This window comes from Ochlerotatus camptorhynchus, unplaced genomic scaffold (assembly GCF_037179485.1).
Source record: "Ochlerotatus camptorhynchus isolate MF236.1 unplaced genomic scaffold, CSIRO-AGI_Acam_v1.1 ptg000402l, whole genome shotgun sequence".
NCBI classification, from domain to species: Eukaryota; Metazoa; Arthropoda; class Insecta; order Diptera; family Culicidae; genus Ochlerotatus; species Ochlerotatus camptorhynchus.
In genome coordinates, this window is record NW_027040888.1 from 229,435 (window position 1) to 252,175 (window position 22,741).

At 36.5% G+C, this 22,741-nt stretch overlaps 1 protein-coding gene across 1 annotated transcript in view; it reads left to right on the top strand.

Annotated features, from left to right (window-relative positions):
* The first annotated feature begins 1,797 nt into the window (after positions 1-1,797).
* The window catches only part of LOC135710803 (large neutral amino acids transporter small subunit 1), a 73,100-nt gene continuing 52,156 nt past the window's right edge, over positions 1,798-22,741 (top strand). Inside the window, exon 1 of the mRNA XM_065233491.1 lies at positions 1,798-2,175. The gene's annotated coding sequence lies outside the window, so the exon portion shown is untranslated. The remainder of the gene's footprint in view (positions 2,176-22,741) is intronic.

The window sequence follows — 22,741 nt, forward strand, 5'->3', positions numbered from 1 at the left end:
TTTCGGTTTCCAATTTCCGATTACCTTTTGATAATTTCCAATGTCCAATTTCCAATTGCTTATTTACAATTTATAATTTTAAATTTCAGATTTTTAATTTCATTACTTCATTTCCTTACTTCATTTTATTACCTCATTTCATTACTTCATTTCATTACTTCATTTCATTACTTCATTTCATTACCTCATTTCATTACTTCATTTCATTACTTCATTTCATTACTTCATTTTATTATTTCATTTCATTACCTCATTTCATTACCTCATTTCATTACTTCATTTCATTACTTCATTTCATTACCTCATTTCATTACTTCATTTCATTACTTAATTTCATTACTTCATTTCATTACTTCATTTCATTACTTCATTTCATTACTTTATTTCCTTACTTCATTTCATTACTTCATTTCATTACTTAATTTCATTACTTCATTTCATTACTTCATTTCATTACTTCATTTCATTACTTCATTTCATTACTTCATTTCATTACTTCATTTCATTACTTTATTTCCTTACTTCATTTCATTACTTCATTTCATTACTTAATTTCATTACTTCATTTCATTACTTCATTTCATTACTTTATTTCATTACTTCATTTTATTACCTCATTTCATTACTTCATTTCATTACTTCATTTCATTACTTCATTTCATTACCTCATTTCATTACTTCATTTCATTACTTCATTTCATTACTTCATTTTATTATTTCATTTCATTACTTCATTTCATTACTTCATTTCATTACTTCATTTCATTACTTCATTTCATTACTTCATTTCATTACTTAATTTCATTACTTCATTTCATTACTTCATTTCATTACTTTATTTCATTACTTCATTTCATTACTTAATTTCATTACTTCATTTCATTACTTCATTTCATTACTTCATTTCATTACTTCTTTTCATACTTCATTTTTGTTTCATTACTTCTTTTCACTACTACATTTTAATTTCCGAATTCTAATTTCAATTTACAATTTACGCATATCACTCCATTTCACATCGGAGCTGCCAGCACAATCTCAGATTTCAATAAATTTTTCTGGATGTATAGATGTTGACTAAATAAGCACCTTAGTTTTTCCAACATTTATCTAGACTATCATTTGAGAAGGGCCAAACTTTTTTTGCCGATTTTTTTTTCAAAAAAATATAATGGAAAAATTACAATTCCTACATCATGATTGTTGACCTACGAATTTCTGTGATTTCCATATTGCATCTCTTGCACAAATGTATATTCATTATAAGCATACGCATTAGGATAGTCGTTAATAAATTAAAGCACAACAAACGAAACTTTAAACTGCTCGAACGAGCTCGCCATCTTCAAATATTCCACATTGTACTGTAGTGTGGCCACCGGTGGTAAATCATTCTCCTACTCGTGCCATATCTCACTCTCTTGCTCCCAACTCTCAGTGAACTGCACAAAAAGCCAAACAACATCGACCGGCACGTGAGTTGGACCGAGCCGGCGTCAACTTCACATTCCTACCGCCTACCCACCTAAATAATCGGCCAACACTGATAACCATAGCTGTCGTCACCATCGAATGAACCAACGCAAATTGAGCACCTACCTCCCCATCCATCCAGCAGCGACAGTCTTCAACCATCTACCCGAGACTGCTCGAATCGGTCGAACGCGCGAAACCGAGTATAGGAAGTTCATTCATTCTAAATAGCCTTTGCGTTGCACACGAGGAAGACGGACGACGGAAAGGCCTACCGTTGAGGTTCTATGGAGCAACGCCATCCATTCGAATACGGTCGCTCGCAGAGTAAACAGCAACGACGACCACACGGCGGTCGTTTGGCGCGAAGTTCTTTTATAGCACGCGCGCGAATGTGATCGCGTGTGATTCCAACAGACGGATTGTTTGTCTAAGAATCTAAGTGAGGATTAAGTTCCAGTGAATAGTTATTTGTGCAAATTGAAGAATTTTGTGATAACTTATTAAGACCAGTCAGTGTACTGAAAGTGGAGTTCTAGCAGACGTACTGGAAGAGAAGAAGGTGGTAGCCGAAAGAAAAACGGGATTTCCGGAGAAGAACAATAGTGTTCTGTAGGGGGAAAAGTGGTCACAGAAACAGTGATTTCGTACACAAGGATATATCATTCGTGTTTTAAAACGGAAACTCATTCCAGTCGATAGGTATGTGTGTTTTTGTTTGCAATATTAAAAAGGGTTGAGAAAATGGAATCGTAAGCGAGCGATCATGTCTCGATTGATGCGAACCCCTTTTTTTCAATTCGTAAGCAGCATGGTCCTTGTGTTGTCTAGCTGCAAGTCCACCTCATTTAGAATTTAAGAAGGGGAATGTATGTTTTTTTTGTTAAACACGAGGGCTTGCCAAATTCTGAGGAAAGTGTGGAAATATAAGTGAGATTCAAAACAATATGACTGATCCTTAAAAACACGTACCGTTAACCGGGGGCAAATTGTTCACGTTTTGTTCACAATTCTGAGGGGAATTGCATGAACATTCAAAGGAGAATTCAAGCGAATTAAAATAACTGGAAAGAAGTTTCAGTGAATTCTAAAAGAGAATAAAAAATCTGAAAGAATCTAAGGACGAATTTCATGATTTTTTTTCGAGTGCTCTGCAAAGAATTTCTAGATTGGTATGAAGAAAATTTCAAGGGGTTCCCAGAGAGAATCTCAAATTTATTTCAGAAGGATTCTGCAACTAAATTTGGGACGAGAATTGATTCTAAAGGAAATGTTTGGCTCATGAGACAATTTTCTAGATGTTAAGGGGTAATCAATTCTGCACACTGTGCCGAAACACATCACGGCACACTACTTGGCACTCACAAAGAATGACAAGAATGGCACAGAATATATTATTAAACGGCATCACTGTTTTTTGCTGACGATTTTCCAATAGTTGCTAAGGTTTCGCACTTTGTTGACAGTCGCTGATCTTCACTTCAGGATGAATTTAATAAATCCATCGGACTAGATAATCGTATCCCAAGTCGTCCTATAGGGTGACTTTGCTCGGATCTCTCCTGCAGCCAATACTTCGTCTATTACCCTGCAAGAGTAGTTAAAGTGTGGTGATAAATAGCAGTGCCGAGATCATATTTGTCTAACAATACAGGTATACCTCAATATAAAGTAACTGTTACTTTTGACTTCCACCGCCGATATCTCACCAATAATAGTTCAATTATTCCATTAAAAATAGTCAAAAAAAAAAATAGTCACTAAAGTCACTTTTTCACTACTAAAATAGAGTGAAATTTAAAAATATCAACAAAATGTTTAAACTGAGTACTTGGCGCTTAGAAAGTCTACAGTAGTTTTAACAAAATATACATATCCGTTAAAAAATTTAAAATTTTAACCAGTGTGGAAAGTGAACCGCAAAACTTTAGAGCACCAGGAAAACTATTCGGAAATGCCTTCAATTTCGATTGAAAATCGGAGAAAATATACCTCCTTTCCCCGAAAATAAATTTTAAACCTTGAAAACTTTCCAAAGGTCCATTCAAAGTGTTTTTATGTTACTTCATACGCGAAGTTTGCGATTTTCAGAGTTGGTTGGAAATGCTAACATGAAGCTTTAGTGTGATGATTTATTAGCTAGAGAATGATCTTTAGAAGAGGGTAGGTGGATAGTTCCGTTAGAGTACGGCAGTTGACTTGGAGACATACTTCAAGTCTCCGCGTACATCGTACGGGTTAGGCAAAAGATGTGCGTCTATCTTCAAAAAACTGTCGCATTAATGGCCCTTCGCTCATTTTCAACTTCTATTCAATTTTCATACTGCCGTACTCTAACGGAACTATTCACCTACTCTCTTTAAAGATCATTCTCTAACTAATAAATCATCACACTAAAGCTTCATGTTAGCATTTCCAACGAACTCTTTCCAAAGGTATTTGTCAATGATAGATTTTCAATGGATGATTAAGAAATTTAGAAAATCCAAAGTAAATTTTAAGAGAATTTTACAGGATTCTAGGGATGACACCAAGATATATCAGAGGAGAATACCAAAGTTCAGACTACGAAAGTCTCGTGAAAATAAATTGCTTTGAGGACGGATTTCTTCATCTCCGCTTAAATCTTAAGCTACGTTTACCTATATGTATAGTTAAACTTGGCTTAACATATACATGTACGAGCGTCTCTGATAATTTAAACAATAATCAAAAGCGACATTATTGTTTACATTATTAGAGACGCAAAGTTCAGCTCCGAAACAATTTTGGAAATAATTCCAATATAATTGAGATTGCATTTAACGAGAGTTCTAAGAAGAATTCTATGAAGTTTGGATAAGGATTCTAGGTCCGATTCTAATAAGAATTGAGGAGGTTAGAAGGAAAGGGGTGTAGGTGACTTTGATCTATTACTATATTATTATTATTATAAACAGATTTTGCGTTATTTCTGCCACATAGTTTGATAAAGGAGGTCCTCATCTAACATCCAGAATGGCACGCGAATCAAGGAATGTGTTTGCAGCTGATTTATTAACGAAAGAGAAATTCGATGAAGAGAATCGATCAAAGTCACTTACACCCCTTTCCTTCAAACCCCCTCAATTCAAAATTAATTCTGAAATTCCAAGAGAATTCGAAATTCCGAACTCTTTATCGAAATAAATTCCGAGAATTCCAATGGACTCGAATTTTGAAGGTTCAATCTCAAAGGAATTTTGAGAAGTGTTTCAAAGTTATTCTGTGACGGATTTATGTTTTGAGAATTCTGAGGAAATACTATGGGAATTCTAAGAAGAATATGAATTGAATTTCCAATTGAATGCAGGAAAGAAGTCCCCCATATTCTAAGAAGAAATTTCTGAAAATTCTGCATGGAAATTCTAAGGTGAATTCACATAAATTTAAAATGGATTTATTGAAAGAGCCTTCAGGGAGTTCCTAGAAGAATCAAAACAAAATCGAAAATGATCTTCTTTAACTAATCATGTGTTATTACTTCATGCGTGAATTTAACGATATACATAATTGGATATGCTTAACGTCAAATATCAGACTTAAAGTGGAGATTTTATACGATAAATGAGGAGATTAAATTATAGAGTTGATAGTTCCGTTATAGTACGGCAGTGTGAAAATAGTATATACAAAGTAGAAAGCGAGCAAAAGACAATTTTGAGGAAGGTACGAAGGTACTTGAGTGTGAAATAATCGATATAACTGTTTCCGAACATCGGAGGTACATGAGCAAATCGGCGATCATCCCTTTTGCCAGTGGTGGCAGGGAGAAATACCCCTCACCATTGCTCATTAACGGATGAGCTTGGCAAAGGAGACGCTCTACCCGATTCGTACCTTCTTCAAAATTGTCCTTTGTTCGCTTTCTACTTCCTAAATACAAATTTTACACTGCCGTACTATCAACGGGACTATCAACGTTTTATTTCATCTCCTCATCTATCATATAAAATGTCCACTTTAATTCTGATATTTGATGTTAAGCATTTCCAACTACGAAAATAATATATTTCCAAGAATTTTGATGATTGTTCTGCAAACAATTGCAAGAATGCAGTATTATTTTTATAAAAGCTTATTTGCCTCTTATTTCAAGAGAAGGAAATTATTCGAAAAAAGTTCTTGAGATCATTTTGAAGAAATCCTGTGAAAAGTTCTCAGCGAATTATCAAATTCATCTACTTACATAGATATATCACAATTTTAAAGAAACGCAAGATCATAAAAAAATGGGAATTACTATTTGCTAGTCGTCATATATAACGTAAGCAAAAGTAAATTATTCAAATCACTTAAAATGCTCTTCACAGGAGATTCCGTTGTGAGATTCGAGTGAATTAGAGGAATTTATGAAATTTGATTTTAAGTTCCATGACATAAAAAGTTTATTTCAATATCAAACCGTAATTGAATTTCTAAGTTACCATATAAATGATTACTTATTTAGTTTGGACAAGTCACTATTTGGTCACTATTTCCGTAATTTTAGTCACTAAAGTCACTACTATTATATCGCATCAGCACTACCAGCCCTGTGTTAATACATTGCTTGATTTAATGGTTGTTAGCTAGCAATCAGTGATGGAAGTCAAAAGTGACAGTTACGTTACATCAAGGTATACCCATAGAGGTAACTCTAAGACTAGAAGGTCCCGAAGAAACGAGGTCAACTTTTTGGCTCAGCTCTGGTACTATCTTCGGTCCCAAGCTAATCGATTCACCCCTCGAAACATAGGAAAATCCGCTTACCCCTCATTTTATCTGTCAAACTTTCATAGCGAATCAAAACAAACATTGTGTATTACTAGAATTTAAACTAGAATGGGGTACGTTAATCGTTTGCTTGGGACCAATAGACTAGTCAAGTAGTGAGCCAATTTAAAATCGTTAGTTTCGTATTGATTGTTGGTATACCTGAATCAAGGGGTCATCAACTCTGCACGACAGAGCACATTTTGACAAGTAGGACACAAACAATATAATATAAAACGGTATCACTGCTAAATGTGTAGACGTTTTGCAAATCGTAGCTAAGGTTGACTACTCGGTTGAATACTTTGTTTACTCAAAAGTAAAGCTAGTGAGAGTATTTGTTGTCATACACAAAACTGGTAAAACAACGATTCAATCAAGATTTTAAGAACGACAAACCGGTTTCGAGGATCGATCGAAAAAAAATCTGTAAGCATTCTCTGAACCGTGGATCACTTTAAATCTAGCGAAGCTCAATCCGATTCACAGCAAAAATCCCTGTGGCTCGTGATTTCATCCAGAACAGCTTTTAGTGGGGCTTGACTTCAATCAAGTTCATCCACACCATGGCCGGTCGAGAGGGTCTTGTCTATACGGCAGTCAAAACAGCTACAGCGGGTTGCCTCCGGCGACTGACGGTTGGTCAAAAGCTACCTATGGTACAAACTGGTTGGATCCTGTGATCATGAAAATCAAAAACAAACCGGGAGACATGGAACTTCAGGTGGGACGCAAATAAATATTAAGCCACCTGTGAAGGAAATTTTGAAGAAGTCTATTAACGTATCATCGGGGAATTGAGTGGGAAATTGTTTGTATATTCGACAAATTTTGACTACGCTGCCCTAGTAACATTGCAAGTTTTATCGAGGTTTTAATTCATTCTACAAGTCTAAATCATGGTCTTCAGAACCCTCATAAAACCAAAATTGTTACTTGGGTGGGGCTGGGTAATGCATTTTTGCTAAATATTTTGTCTCTCGAAGCGTACAACGAAGGATCAGAGCATGATTTTCTGCGAGAGTTTAGGTACATTTACAAGGTCTTGCCAAGGATCATCCGGGATGGAAATTTTAACATTTTACTCTGCGTTTTCCCTAGTATATTTTTGCCAGTCATATGGGATATCCATATCAAGCACATCCCCGTCACCAGATCCGGTCATTTTGCAGATGCATCTCAGTCATCATCCTTCTTTTGAACTAGCTCGTTTCCAGGGAGCCCAGTGCAATGGGTGAAATTTCGCTCCACAGTGCTCAAACGGTTCCAAATTGGGCCCTAATTAGCCTCCCAAAACTTGAACTCATTTAGTCAGAAACTGACTTGGCACAAACCATTTGAAGTTTATATGGAAATTACTATGGGAAAACAAATCTTTTTGATCATTGTCTTCTAGCCTTTTTACATATTGTACTGTTAACAAATTCTATTGCTATTCTTATGGGAATTTTTATCAGCTACAACTTTGCAGAAAATCGTTTTTCAGCCAAACGTCAAATTAAATAGTTATTAATTGTTTAAGAGATTGATAATCTTTTGGCATGATCAAGCAGCTGTTCTGTGGGCAACACTGTATTCTGCAGTGTGACATAGTAGCCATGATTTTTGTCCTCTATTCTACGCGCCATAAACACCAATGTTGCCTGCTGAACAGTTGATTGAGCATAATCATAAGACATCAGTGACTTGAATCATTAATAATGCTTGTTCTTTACATTTGATCGAAAAGTGGTCCTCAACAAAGTTGTAGCTGAGAAAATTTTGAACAAGCTCAGCTATTATTTTCTAAAGTAGAGTGAACTGGGGAATTTTGAGATAGATATGAACCGAAATTATGGTTTCTCCATAGTAATTGCCATATAAACTTCAAATGGTTTGTGCCAAGTCAGTTTCTCACTAAATGAGTTCAAATTTTGGGAGGCTAATTAGGGCCCAATTTGGAACCGTTTGAGCACTGTGGAGTGAAAATTTCAAATTTTGCATCAGTCTAGTCGCCCACCAATCGGTCAACTGTAAGGCCTTGCTCATTACTGAAAATTTGATTTGAGGCATTATTAAAAACTGGCTCGAGGAAGTTGCTCCTAGGGTGGGATTGAAATCTCGCCCATCAAATGCCGTTTTAGTTTGATGAATCAGGTTCGAATCTGGGTTAGTTTCTTCAAAATATCACTCTCGCGGTAAACTGGGTGAACTGAAATGTTGTGTACATGTGTATGTGTGACTTGAAATAGAAAAGTCAAAAAGGCAATGACAGCTAGCTGCCAAGCGATTGCTCAACAGCAGTTTTCAGCTTAAATATGCACTAGGAATTCCCTTGTTCACTGCTGATTGTGACCGCTGCCATTTTATATTTTCCAAAATTTATTTGAACGCACGCAAATTACGAACTAATTTATGACCATGAAGGAGACTTAATCCAACAGCATAATTACATATGATTGAGGAATATGGACAGTAAGTAGCAGAATCACTTTTGAAATTGCATATTTCATCTTTGCTCAAAATTGTATGCAGTTTGTCTCGAACCACATTTAAACATTGGTAAGACTTCGGGATATTCATAGAACCATTTTCTGGTTTTCGGGAATCTTCAGACCATAAGCCTCTAACTATTTTTCTCGGTCCAACTGGCCAACTACAAGTCCAATCGATTCCCTATCTGTTTCGCTGAAATATTTTTCAAAATTTTCAGACTGGCATACAACGAGAACCACTTCGACAGCTCGAAGTTGTTCACCTCGAGGAAATTGATAAACTTTTTTTTTCTTCAAAATCCTCGCTAATCTTCATGTAGCCGTCCTCCGCTTGCAGCCGATTGAACAGTTCCACCTCCACCTTGCACTTGTTATCGTTGCTGTACTGTTCTATAGTCAACGTCACGGATGAAGAACCACATCCAGCTTTCCGGAATCCATCCGACGGAGTATAGCTAAGGAACCGGCACCAGGGCTAAAATCAGTCTTCTTGGAACAGATTTGATATGGTTTGCTTATTCTGGTGAAATTTCCGTGCTGCAGCAGTGATTTTAGGCTGCATGCATAAATTTGTTTTTATTACGCTTCGTTTTCTTGCACAAGCACAAATAAACAATCACAAAAGTCATTAAATCTTCAGGACTGCCAAGCTCATGGGATACTTGATTGACACGCTTCGGCACAGCGAAAACTATCGGCACAGATTGAGGTGTGCAGAGTTGATTCCCCCTTGGGTTAGGCCAGATTTGTACATTTTTGAGCTTTGTGAGATTTCTGACTTCATACGACGTTTTGAAAGATATCAGATTTGAAAAAAATACTGGACGCCAACATATTAGGATTCTTATACTTTAAAGCATTTGATTGTGAATTAGAATGAGGATGCAAAAAATTTTTCAATTCGTAAGCAGCATGGTCCTTGTGTTGTCTAGCTGCATGCCCATTTCATTTATAACAAAAGAAGGGGGATGTTTTTTTTTTGTTAAACACGAAGGCTTGCCAAATTCTGTGGAATGTGTGGAAATATAAGTGAGATTAAAAAAAATATGACTGATCCTTTAAAATACGTACCGTAAACCGGGGACAAATTGATCACGCGTTTCAGTAAAACGTGAATGTTATCTTAGTTTGTTATCTTAGAATAGACTTTATCGGTTGAGATTTGAATCGGTAAAATGAAATATAGGAAATTACATAACCCGAAATAACAATAAAATTACCTTTACCGGTTCTAAACCGAATCAGTAAAATTAACCGGTTTACAAAAACATATTTTAGTGGTACCAACAATTTCCCATAAATAGAAAGTAGGCTACTTTAATGGTTCCCTTATGGGCGCTGGAGGGTTAAGGAGAACTCCAATAGAATTTTTTCTTATGTTATTGTGAGCAAAATTTTAAGACTATTCTGAGGGGGATTGCGTAAGAATTCTAAGGAGAATTTAAGCGAACTAAAAGAACTTGAAATGACGAATCTAAGTGAATCAGTGAATTGCTGGATTAGTATGAAGAAATTTGCAATGGGTTCTCAGAGAGAATCTAAAATTAATTTCAGAAGAATTCTGAAACGAAATTTGTGAAGAGGAACCGGAAAAAAAAGAATCATACAATTACCATAAAATAATATAAAATCACAACAAAATCTATTGCCAACAATCGATCCTATTGTATGAATATCATTTAAGTAAATTTAAAATATTGTCATTACAATAGACAAAACGTTCCATAGAGCATGAATTTTCAACAAAAGAAAAAGTAAGAGGTTGTATCCAAGACACGACCATAGATTTGACGTAGGATTACGAAAGGTAGTTTTGATGTCACAGCAAAAGTATAGTAGGGAAAATTGCTCTAATGTTGGCCTATGGATCTAAGATTAGGCCCATCGTTAAAAATCTGCTATTTATCAATTTTATCTAGATGAACGCGTCATTGGGACGGTACTAATGGATATTTTTGGTCGCTATTGAAAATTTGGTCGATTGGTAAATTTGTGTATGGGCCCATATTAGGGGCATTTAGGTCGACATTTCCCCTATATATTAAATTGATTTCTTAACTCGTTATCAGAGTTCGATAGGTACAAATTCGGAAGCAATTTGAAAGTTCTGTTTGAGAGGTGCTCTGTCGATGTCCGTGTAGTACAAGTCAATCCTGGACGGTATGTCTTGGATACAAGCTCTTACTCTTTAGTTAACTCTTTTATCAGTCATTTGTAGTCCTGAAAAGGACCGATGGGTTGGAAGCTTGGAAGCCAGTTTAGAACAATGCTACAGAAATTTATCTTCGATGTTCTTGGAGATAATAGTGGTGTGGAAATGAAATATGTATTAGGAAAAACACATCCATCACAGAATTACGGCGAGCAACTAAATCCGACCAGTGGTTGAGGGCAGCCTTGATAGCTAGCTGCTTGCGAATTATTTTATATTAGTATTTTGAAATGCCTCTCATGTTAAGAAATACAAAACAGTCAGTGAGTAAATCAGGGTGGCTATACCTACCGATTTTTCGGTAGTCCTACCGATTTTTGGGATGCCTACCGATCCACAGACGAAAGGTTCAAAACTACCGATTTTATACTTTTCCGTCAACACGACAGGACCGCTATGTCGTGATGGTTGAGTAATGCTGAGCTATTAAGGTGTTCAACACAGATAAGGCTTGCGAGCTGTATGTTGTTTGGAACGGTGACGCGCTTGGCCTAGATGGCCCACAGCGACTCACGAAGAGCTACTGATTCCGATCAATAGCGGTGCGGCTTCATCCTCCTTCTATGGATGCTCATGTGGGCTGCAACTCACTGCTTGCAGGCAGCCTTTCGTTGTGTACACGCGCTGAAAGCATTACTGCTGCTGATGCCGACGACCGGACACCACTACACAACGGTGATTGGAACTGAATCCGATCAGCGGTTGTGGGCAGCCTTGATTGCTAGCTGCTTGCGGGGAAGCTTTCGCTGTGTACTGGAGAACACCAAAATCAGACCACTTTCATGCCGCGACCGACTTTTGTTTCTGAAATTGCACTGTGAATGTTGCCTAAAAATATATGGTATGTTAGATTTTAACATATTGGAACAGACATCCGATTGATGACCTTGAAAAATACTCTTTATCAAATTTATAGTGGTCCTGAAAAGGACCGTTTTGTCGTGATGGTTGAGTAATGCTGAGCTATTAGGATTTTCAACACGGATGAGGCTGGCAAGCTGTAAGTTGTTTGGAACGAGGGTGACGCGCTTGGCATAGATGGCCCACAGCGACTCACGAAGATGGATCCCGATCAGTAGCGGTGAGGCTTCTTCCTGCTTCTTCGGTGAATGTGGGCTGCAGCTCGCTGCTTGCGGGCAGCTTTTCGTTGTGTACGTTTGTACGTTGTGTACAACACCACGCACCAAAAGCACTGCTGCTGCTGACGACCCACCGGACACCACCAGGGAGACAGGATCGAATTCGATTTTTAAATCTGTGTTAGGGAATGCGCTGTTTGCAGGCAATCGGTAATAAATTTGATCCACAACAGATGGACATTTGTGTTATTTTCAGTAGTGACCTATTAAAGATTTATAAAGTCGACTGTGAGTATGCATAAGGGCGTAAACACGATGATCGATTTTCTTCGTCGATTTTCTCTTTAGTAAATAACGTTTCTAGAATTAACGTTTCTCGATGCGTTTGCTGTTGCTTTTGATAGCCAATACAACCTGCTACAACTCTGCATTGAACAAATTCTAGAAAATTGTTTCGCTTAGCTGTAGCAATGCAGAGAGAAAATCGATGAAGAGAATCGATCATTGCGTTTACGCCCTTATGCATGCTCACTGTCGAAGTGTTCATTTAAGCAGATTCGTAGTAAAAATATCTATCCATTTGCGTATTCAGAACTAAAATCCATCATCTCTAGATCAAAATCAGACCACTTTCATGCCGCGACCGACTTTTGATTCTGAAATTGCACCCGCAATGTTGCCTTAAAAATGTATGGTATGTTAGATTTAACATATGGGAACTGACATTCGGTTGATTGCCTTGACAAATCAAGCTGAACTTTGCATTAGGTCCTCAGTAACATTGACAGATTCTCTTCGTCAACTTTCCCTTTGTATCCCCACGGCCATGTAATGACATTCCCAGGTATTTTCAGCACAATGATCGAGTAAGGAAGCTTTTATCTAGCATCTATTACAACAAACACAAAAAGAAACGGTTATGTGCTCAAGTTATTAACAAAAGAGAATCGATCAATATTACTTAGGACCTAATGCAATTTTCAGCTTGAAAAGGTCCAAAAAAGACTCTTCATCATTTATATATGGTGGTCCTCAAAAGGACCGTTCTGTCGTGATGGTTGAGTAATGCTGATCTATTAGCAGGGCTGGTAACAGGTCACTTTTTAGTGACTTGGTCACTATTTTGAAGCCAGTCACTAAAAAGTCACTTTTTCACCAAAAAGTCACTAAAGTCACTATTTCCCTAAAAATAGTCACTAAAGTCACTTTTTCGCTATTTAAAATATAGTGAAATTTAAAAATACCGAGGGGGGCGACACATCTAAATCTCAAGTTTAGATGCTCAACAAATCTCACACTAGCGAATCAATCTTCGCAAAATCTTCTTTCATTTGTCGCATCTACTTGCATTCCTCATCATCTTTTTGCAGGAAATCTTCAGAATCGTCATCAATATTCTTTCTATCTACTCAGCGTGCGCGCAGCTAGTCACAGCAAAACACAATCTTTTTTGCATCGTAGATAGAGTCGTCCCTCTCGAAAAATACCAACAAAATGTTTAAATTGAGTACTTGGCACTAAGAAAGTCTACAGTAGTTTTAACAAAATATACATATCTGTTAAAAATTCAAAATTTTAACTAGGGTGACCAGTGAATTACAAAACTTTAGAACACCAGGAAAACTATTGGGAAATGCTTTCAATTTCGATTAAAAATCGGGGAAAATATACCTCCTTTACCAGAAAATAAATTGTAAGCCTTGGAAACGTTCTAAAGGTATTTGCCAATGATAGATTTTCAAAAGTCTTTCAAGGATAATAAGAACATTAAAAAATCCATAGTAAATTTAAGAGAATTTGAAAGGATTCTAGGGATGACACCAAGATATATCAGAGAACTGAAATTAAGTGCTCTAAGGACCGATTTCTTCATCTCCTCTTAAATCTTAAGACAGGTTTACCTACATCGTTAAACTTGGCTTAACACATACGAGCGTCGCTTTTGATTATTTTTTAAATTATTAGAGACGCAAAATTCAGCTTCGAAACAATTTTGGAAATAACTCCAATATAATTGAGAGTGAATTTTAACGAGAGTTCTGACAAGAATGATTGGATGTGGATTTTATGTCCAATTCTAATAAGAATTCAAAATTAGTTGTGAAATTTTGGTTAAGGGAGATCTGATGGTCTCTACGAATAGTTCTAAAAGAATTCTGGGGTGATTTATGAAGATACTTCCAAGCGAATGCTTAAGAGTTCAAAATAAATTCCGAGAATAATTGAAATGGAATAGAATTTTGAGGGTTCAATCTCAAAGGAATTCTGAGAAGATTTTCAAAGTTATTCTGTGATGGATTTTGTTTTGAGAATTCTGAGGAAATACTATGGGAATTCTAAGAAGAATACGAATTGAATTTCCAATTGAATGCAGGGGAGAAGTCCAGGATTATTCTAAGCATAAATTTATTAAATTTCTGAGGTCAATTGCATGGAATTTCTAAAGAGAATTCAAATAAATTTAAAATGGATTTATAGAAGGAGCCTTCAGGGAGTTCCAAGAAGAATAAACAAAAAACTAAAATAATCTACTTTAACTAATCATGTGTTATTACTTCATGCGTGAATTTAACGATTTACATAGTCGGAGATGCTTAACGTCAAATATCAGACTTAAAGTAGATATTTCATACGATAGATGAGGAGATTAAATTATAGAGTTGATAGTTCCGTTATAGTACAACAGTGTGGAAGTTGTATATACAAAGTAGAAAGCGAGCAAAGGACAATTTTGAGGAAGGTACGAATCGGGTAGTTGTTTACGTCAGATGGCGACTTGAGTGTGAAACAATCGATAGAACTGTTTCTCCGCACATCGGAGGTACATGAGCAAATCGGCGAGCATCCCTTTTGCCAGTGGTGGCAGGGGGAAACACCCCTCACCATCCCTCATTGCGGATGAGCTTGGTAAAGGAGATGCTCTACCCGATTCTTACCTTCCTCAAAATTGTCCTTTGCTCGCTTTCTACTTTGTATATACATATTTCACACTGCCGGAACTATTAACTCTTTACTGTCATCTCCTCATCTATCGTATAAAATGTCGACTTTAATTCTGATAGGGGAATTTACGTATTCTCGGCAACCTAAGCAGCGACCTTCTTTCTATAGCCTTTTTCTCAATGGAACGCACACATATGCAGTATTGGTTTGTTTACAATCTTTTGCTGCCAGCTGCTCTAACAATTTCAGTCGAAAGAATTGTCAAAAACTGTTTTGAAACGCTTTTACAAAGCTCCAATCTTCTCTAGTGAGAGCGAGTATTGTCGGCAACCAGTTTTTCTTCGGCAACCGTTCCATTTGAACTGCATGTAAATCTGCTGTTCTATTATCGGCAACTCGAAATCAGCTACAATTTGTAGTGCGTGTGATTCATTTCAAGAAAACCCTGCTAGATTGCTTTTTCTCAGTGGTAAAAATATAGTCAAATTGAAGCTGAAAGCATAAAGAATCGTTTGCATGCATTCAGCGAAGTGTTTTCGTAAGAAAATCCAGTGAAAATAGTGTTTCAATTTGGGTTGCCGAAAATAGTCTGTCATGCCGAAGCCGTCATTTCCCCTATTTGATGTTAAGCAATTCCAACTACGAAAATAATCTATTTCCAAGAATTTTGTTGAATGTTCTGCAAAGAATTTCAAGAATGTAATATTATTTTTGTAAAAGCTTATTTTCCTCTAAGTTTAAAAGAAGGGGAGTTATATAATTCTAAAAACGTTCTTGAGATCATTCTGAACAAATTCGTGAAAAGTTTTTAGCGAATTATCAAAGTTATCTACCTAGATATATCAAAATTTCAAAGATTTCGAACGCATAATCAAATTCAAGATCATAAAAAAATGGGAATTACGATTTGCTAGTCATCATGTATAACGTAAGCAAAAGTAAATTATTCAAATCACTTCAAATGCTCTTCACAGGAGATTCCGTTGTGAGATTCGATTACATTAGAGCAATTTGTGAAATTTGATTTTAAGTTCCATGACATAAAAAGTTTATTTAAATATCAAACCGTATTTGAATTTCTAAGTAACCATATAAATGGTTACTTATTTAGTATTTAGAAGTCACTATTTGGTCACTATTTCCGTCATTTTAGTCACTAAAGTCACTACTATTATATCGCATCAGCACTACCAGCCCTGTATTAGAGTGTTCAACACAGATGAGGCTGGCGAGCTGTATGTTGTTTGGAGCAAGGGTGACGCGCTTGGCACAGCGACTCACGAAGAAACTGATTTCGATCCATAGAAGTGTGGCTTCTTCCTTCTTCTATGGATGCTCATGTGGACTTTGCAGCTCGCTGCTTACAGGCTGCCTTTCGTTGTGTACTGGAGAACAATATTCAAAAGCACTGCTGCTGCTGCTGACACCGACGACCGGACACCACCACACACGTTGATTGAATAAGTATTAGACTGCCGATACTCACATAATTGTCCCATCTTTGCTTGATTTCCTATTCATATGGGACAGTTATGCTTTTATGGACAGTAGACTGATGCAAAATTTGAAATCTTCGCTCCACAGTACTCAAACTGTTCCAAACCGGATTCTGATTAGTCTCCCAAAATTTATACGCATTTGGTAAGAAACTGACTTGGCACAAACCATTTGAAGTTTATATGGAAATTACTATGGGAAACCCAAACTTTTTGTTCACTGTCTTCTAGTCTTTTTTCATACTGTACTGTTAACATGTTCTATCGCTATTGTAATGGGAAAATTTATCAGCTACAACTTTGCAGACCATCGTTTTTCAGCCAAACGTCAAATTAAATTGTTATTAATTGATTAAGAGATTGATAATCTTATGGCATGATCAAGCAGCTGTTCTGTGGGCAACACTGTATTCTGCAGTCTGACATAGTAGCCATGATTTTTGTGACCTATTCAACGCCCCAGAATCGCGAATGTTGCCTGCTGAACAGTTGATTGAGCATAATCATAAGACATCAGTGACTGGAATCATTAATAACTTATGTTCCTTACATGTAATGGAAAAGTGGTCTTAAACAAAGTTGTAGTTGAGAAAATTTTCATCAAGCGCAGCTATTATTTTCTCAAGCAGAGTAAATTGGTGAATTTTGAGGTAGTCAGTTTCTTACTATAAGTTCAAATTTTGGGAGGCTAATCAGGATCCAATTTGGAACCGTTTGAGCACAGTGGAGCGAAAATTTCAAATTTTACATCACTCTAATGAGTACCGCATCAAATTCGATTTTTAAATCTGTGTTAGGGAAAGTGCTTTTTGCAGGCAATCGGTGATAATTTTGTTCACCATTGCAACAGTTGGACATTTTTTTTCTACAGTGACCTATTCAAAATTGATAAAGTATTCGACGCTGCTAAGTAGACAAATTTCCAATCTATTGACTTGTTTAGAATTAAAATCCATCCGCTATTGACAGAGTTATAAGTGGTCAAAACCTGACCTCTTTTCGTAACGCGGTAAAATTTGGTTTTTTGAAACTGCATCCCTATATGTTGCCGAAAGACGTAATCCTACGTCAAAACAATAAAATTTATGGTAAATAACTCAAGTTTATTCGGGAAAAAGTGATTTTCTGTACGGTTACAATATATAAGAGCCCCCTTGTTATATTGTAGATTTCCACATTTACCGTAGATTCTATTGTGGAAACTTTAAATTCTATGGTTATTTTATCGTTGTTGACAATACAATTTATTTTAAGTACAATAAATTCTATTGGATGGTTATAATACATTTCATTGTACCTCTATCGTTATTTTTTTTTGCGGGAATTGATTCTAAAGGAATTGTTTGGCTGATGAGACAATTTTCAAGATTTTAAGGCTAGGTCAGATTTTTACATTTTTGAACGAAATTTCTGACTTCATATGACGTTTTGAAAGATATCATATTTATGAAAAAAAACAGGACTTCTTGGCTTTATCATAATTTTAGGATTCATACACTTTGAAGCATTTGATTATGAATAATGTTGAGAATGCTAAATAACCCCTGAGATTGTAAGGATGTGGCCAGATGTATAGTGCGATGCTTGATTTGCAGATTTTGATGTGTTGGAAAAACCACTAGTCCCAAGTGTTTTTTCACGGCAACATACGATATTTCCTGCAAAATGAATTGGTTGACCATTATACCCAATTAACCAGTAAGCACGCTAATTCGCCTTTTTTCAATATAAGACTGATACACGGCTAACATAGGGCATGCTAAGCTTTATATTAGAAGCATATTAACCTTATATTTATTGCAAAAAGGTGAATTAACGGGCTTGTTGGTTCTTGGGTATAGCCCCCCACGATTTGTGCAATCGCTTATGCTATGCTATGTTTTGTTGAGAATGCAAAAAAATTAGAAAAGTTGTTGATAAATACTATGAATAATTCATGAGAAAATCTGGGGAGAACAACCAATGGATTTTTACTAGAAATTTCAGGTTATTTTGAGAAGTATTTCTAGAATAGAGGTGAAGATTTTTGGAGCCCTGAACCGAATCAAAAGGAAATTTCAGGGAGCATTCTAAGGGAATGCAGAGAAGGTAAAATAATGACAGTATGACGATAATCCTGAAAATCTCTTAAATGTTGATCAATCAATTAACACTCCGAACACGATGCCTCCGGTAAAATGTGTAGAAGGCAAATTTGCAATGTTTGAAAAATCATATCTCAGCCAATTATCAAGGAATTTCAAATTTATTGGTGCCATTTGAAACTTCATACTTCAAAAATTAATTCGGTATAAATAGATTTAAAATCTATTGGTAAATTGTTGAGCAGTGGTTTTTATAACATTGCCAATTTTCCGTTACTCGTTTTACAGGAGACATCGTGTTCGGAGTTTAAAACAACGAGAAATTCTGAGCTGAACTGCCAGTAAATATGGATAGTAATTAGTTTTTCGACTGTTGGTTGGTACTTTGTACGGATTTCGGCTTTGCAGTCTGGCGAGATCAAACGATAAGTTTTTATCTGCCAAAGCAGTATTTAAAGCAGGCTTGCTTCCACTCATTTGCTACAAAAAATTGTTTTTCGGAATTATGAAATCATTAGATATTATAATGATAGTTAGTAGCTGTAAGTTACAAGATAAGGTTGTAAACTAGGTGTTTGACACATAAAACCTGTCATTATTGCTTTCAGTGCGTCACAATCAGCGACTTTACGATTCGTGAGCGCTCACTCTGAGTGAACGCTCACGAGTCATAAATTCGCTGATTGTGACGCACTGAAAGCGAAATTGACAGGTTTTATGTGTCAAATACATACCTTCCAACCTCTTCTTGTTTCTGACAAGTACAAACTTTCATAATAGCATCCAATGACTCCATAATTCCGAAAAACATTTTTTATAGCGAAGTGAGTGGAAGTAACTCTGATTTAAAGCCTAACTACGTCTCTGTACGGGACTAGCTGAGAGACTCTTAAAATAATAAAAAATGCTTCTGCCTTCAAGTCGACTGTTGCCGGTAACACGTGATTCGCAAAAAAAAAGGTTTGCATGCAACTCAAATTTCAGTTACAATTCTCAGGAGCAGAATGATTGAACTGATCCAATAACAATTGACGGTGCAACTTCTACCCACCGCAGGCAGTAAATTCGTGCCATTGCCCATGAATACGCAACGATTGCTGAAAAAAAAAACTGTCAAACCAAATATGGGTTAGGCAAATGAAAAATTTCAGCACCCACAACCAGAAGCCCGACGAAGTTCCCTGTTTACTATTTTGCCGGCTTGTGTGTAGCTTGTGTTTTGGTTACTTATCGCTGTGAATTTTCGGAGTTGCAATAAATGAGCGCCGGGCTGCGATGATGCACACGAGACAGCAGACCTAATTTATTGGCAGGCAAACTGAATGTGACGAAAGTTTGGAGTGCTTATCATTTGTCAGATTATCTGAAGCATTTATATATCAATCTCGGATGGAATGAATGGAACGAAGTTCATGATGAAATGATAACATATTCGCTCTCTGTATGATTCAGAGCTGATAAGATCGTATTGGGATTTCAGATAGCTTTGAGTTACAGACCTCATGATAAGTCTTCGAGATTGAATAAGAAAACACAAATTATGTCTAACGACGACCAACGCTCAGGTGACTTCCTAATAAGCTGGTGGTTTAGTGGTTAGCGTGACTGCCTCTCACCCCAAAGGGCCTGGGTCCAATCCCAGTTGGCACCGTCGGGATTTTCTGAGGCATAAAATCTCTGATCACGCCTTCCTTTGGAAAGGAAATAAATCCGTTGGTCCCCGGTTCATGAGTTGATGGGTCGATAGGTAGGGTCCAGGTGTGGGAACTGCCTTCTTGGCATCGGAAGCATTTGGTGCTCAGTACGGAAACCAAGATCGACGGAAAGAAAATCAAGAAAAAAAAAGACGATTCTTAAGATTTATCGAGGAGGGCGACACATATGAACCTCTATTCTAGATGCTCGAAAAATCCACACTAGCGAATGAATCTTCGAAAATTCTTCAAACTTCCCTAGGAATTTTCTCCCACCTTACCCTGTAAGTTATTTTCCTATTCGTTCCGAGAGGCTATTTAGACATCCCTTGGAATTTTCTTCAGGCTTTGCTCAAAAGGTTCTTCTATCTTCTCGCGTCAGTTTTTTTTTCAACTTCCCTGGAACTGTAGCAATGCTTCAAGACTTTTATCGCGGTTTCATTAGCTTCAGGAAAACTGTAGGAACTTTTCAGAAGTTCTGAAACTTCAGAATAGTTCAGACTTTTGGGATCTAAAAATTTAAAGATCTACCCTTACAGTTCCGATAAATTACAGACAGTTTCATTAACTGCTACAACAATTTGAGAACCCGGGAATTTCAGAAACTTAAGGAAAACATCTGAAATATTTTGGAAACTTCACAAGTCCAAACATCTTCATGGAAATTTAATGATTTTCAGGACAGTTCCATTTGTTTCAGGAGAATTGAGATAATCTTAGGGAAGCTCTGAGAACATCAGGACACACCAATTCAAGAAAATTTCTGAAACTTTAAAAGGAGTTTGGAGAAACTCAAGGAATTTACGAAAACTTTAGCAAATTTTCGAGAAGTTCATGAAAACTTTGTAAACTTCAAAACTTCCCCATTAACTTCAGGAAAATTGCAAGAACTTTCAAGGAGTTCAGAGAAATTGAGGTATATTTTGAAGTGCATTTCAGGAATGTTCTGAAAACATCAGGGACATTAAGGGGGTTTCAGGGATATTTTATGAATATCAGGCATATTGTTGGATCATTTGAACATGAAAGGCACTCCAGCGTCTCCAGAAAGTTCAATAAAAGTTTTACCGGATGTATCTATCGAGTTCTCCCAGATGTTTTTTTCGTCCTCGGTAAGCTTCTCCATAAGTCCTTCTCCGTAGGTTTTTCCGACTTGTATTGGAAGGTTTTTCCGAGCTTCTTCTGATTTCCCCTGGAATTAGCTTCGAATTTCCAAAACTTTTCTGGTTTCCTCTGGGTGTGTCATCCAATTTTTTAGAAATAGTTGAAGATGCTAATTTCAAATACCAGACTGTAGTGGTAATTTTTATACGATAAATAGAGTAGATGAAAGTGTAGAGTTGATAGTTCCGTTAGAGTACGGCAGTGTGAAAATTGCATATAGATAATTTTTTCAATATAATTAAGAGACTAATTCAAATATTCTCCGGAAATTTCTTCGAACTTACCTGGAAAGCACATTTTTCGTTCTACCCTACATCGATATTGACAATATTTATGTATTCACGTCATCAATTTTATTGTGAATACATGCTTTAGACATCGACATTGACAACTTTTCCAAGAATTTGCAGTGGAAAAAATGCCCAGCGATAAGCAGGGGTGGCATCTGCTGTCAAATCGGCCTACTGATCATCAATCAATGAGAAGTAAATAGGGAAGGTCCAGTGAATTTGTCGGTTCTACAAAGGCTAAAAAATTGGTCTACTTCTTCTTTTTGAAATACTCTTCGATCATCATTTTCTTAATGTATTGGTAAAATTAATTGGTCTTCAGATCAATTTGAAGGCCTTCAAGAAAGTGTGTAGATTTTCTGACAATTTTTAAAAACTAGACGATTTCAGAGAATGGAGATTTTGAGAGAGACATTTAAAACTTCAAGGAAGCTGAAATATTTTCCGATAAATTTTGATAACTTAAGCTAATTTAGAAGATCTTCAGGGATACTTTCAGATCGTCAGAGTAGAGAAATTTATTGATCCTTAAGGTTTTTTTTTGTAGATCTTGAGAATAGAACCAACAATCAATACGAAACTAACAAAATTGGCTCACTACTTGACTAGCCTATTGGTCCCAAGCAAACGATTAACGTACCCCATTCTAGTCGAAATTCTAGTACTACACAATGTTTGTTTTGCTTCGCTATGAAAGTTTGACAGATAAAATGAGGGGTTAGTGGATTTTCTTATGTTTCGAGAGGTGTATCGATTGGCTTGGGACCAAAGAGAGTACCAGAGCTGAGCCAAAAAGTTGAGCACGTTTCTTCGGGACCTTCTGGTCTTAAGCTGGGTTTAGACAGGGCAAGTCAATTGATCAAGTCAGTTGAATTCAACTGACTTGAACGCGAATTGAACGTGTAAACCATGCCATTCAACTGACTTGATCAACTCACTTGAATTGAAAAAAGTTGAACCAGGCTCAACTTTTCAAGCCAATTGAATTCAACTGAGTTGATCATTTGACTTGCCTAATCTAAACCCAGCTTTAGAGTTACTTCTATGATAGAACTACGG